The sequence below is a fragment of the Geospiza fortis genome, unplaced genomic scaffold (assembly GCF_000277835.1).
Source record: "Geospiza fortis unplaced genomic scaffold, GeoFor_1.0 scaffold387, whole genome shotgun sequence".
Taxonomy (NCBI): domain Eukaryota; kingdom Metazoa; phylum Chordata; class Aves; order Passeriformes; family Thraupidae; genus Geospiza; species Geospiza fortis.
Window position 1 is genome coordinate 93,022 of NW_005054546.1, and position 1,626 is coordinate 94,647.

The window sequence follows — 1,626 nt, forward strand, 5'->3', positions numbered from 1 at the left end:
TCGCAGTGACGCTGCTGGTGTCGGGAGCCCTGGCACCCCAAACCCTCCAGAGCACATCCCACCTCAGAACCTCTGCTCAGTGCCAGTCTCACAACGGCACTGTGGATGTAGCCCTGGCACCCCAAACCCTCCAGAGCACATCCCAGCACATGTCAGAGCCTCTGCTCAGTGCCAGCCTGGCAGTGGCACTGTGGGTGTAGGGAGCCCTGGCACCCCAAACCCTCCAAAGCAGATCCAGCACACCTCAGAACCTCTGCTCAGTGCCAGCCTGGCAGTGGCACCCCAAACCCTCCAGAGCACATCCCAGCACATGTCAGAACCTCTGCTCAGTGCCAGCTTGGCAGTGGGACTGTGGGTGCAGGGAGCCCCAAACCCTCCAAGGCACATCCCAGCACACCTCAGAACCTCTGCTCAGTGCCAGCCTCACAGCAGCACCATGGGTGTAGCCCTGGCACCCCAAACCCTCCAAAGCAGATCCAGCACACCTCAGAACCTCTGCTCAGTGCCAGCTTGGTAGTGGGACTGTGGGTATAGGGAGCCCTGGCACCCCAAACCCTCCAGAGCACATCCCCCCAGGCCTGGGAGCCTCTGCTCAGTGTCAGCCTGGCAGTGGCACCCCAAACCCTCCAGAGCACATCCCCCCAGGCCTGGGAGCCTCTGCTCAGTGTCAGCCTGGCAGTGGCACCCCAAACCCTCCAGAGCACATCCCCCCAGGCCTGGGAGCCTCTGCTCAGTGTCAGCCTGGCAGTGGCACCCCAAACCCTCCAGAGCACATCCCCCCAGGCCTGGGAGCCTCTGCTCAGTGTCAGCCTGGCAGTGGCACTGTGGGTGCCGGAAACCCTGCCACAGTTTGGATGGTGGCAGAGGGGACACAATGGGAATTAGAGCCAGGTCCCTGTGCTTGGACTGACCCAGAGCCCCCCAGTTCCTCCCTGACCCCAAACTCAGTCTCCACTGCCCCTGCAATTACAGAGTCACCTTTTCAGGCCCCCATTCATTGCCAGAGGCATAATGAGCCCCCAGGCCTCATCAGGGGGGCAAAGCAATTAAAATTGCTGCCCTGGTGGCTGCGTGGGTGGCTCTGGTGTGGGTTGATGCCAGTGCCCCTTTTGGGGTGAGTGGGCACTGCCAGGCTGGGCAGGGCTCAGATTGCTGCATGTCCCTGGGGGTGAACAATCGACTCCTTCTTCCCTGGGTTCAAAGAATAATAAAATAAAAATAAAGAGGGAATAAAGGCCCCAGTAAAGCTGGGAGTCAAGTTTATTTACAAACTGAGTATGAAGTGAAGGGCCTGGAACAAAGGTGTTATGTAAGGGACAGTCACTAAGGGGCTCTTTACCCACGCTAATTGCCACTTGCTCCATGATATCCATTTATCTGGCAGCTGAAATGGCCTCCTCAGCCTTGTGGGTTCAAGCAGGGCTTGTTTGCAGCACTGCCCAGTGCAATTAGTGCAGCAGCACAGGGGCTGCTGCAGTCCTGTCAGGAGCCAGGACATCCCTCTGGCTGTCCTGAGCAGCCCAAACCCTGCCAGGGGGCTCAGGGACCCTGGCACAGAGCCCAAAATGCCCTTGTGGTTTTGATCATGACCCGTGGAGCAAATTACCAGCCTTAGATGAAGAGCTG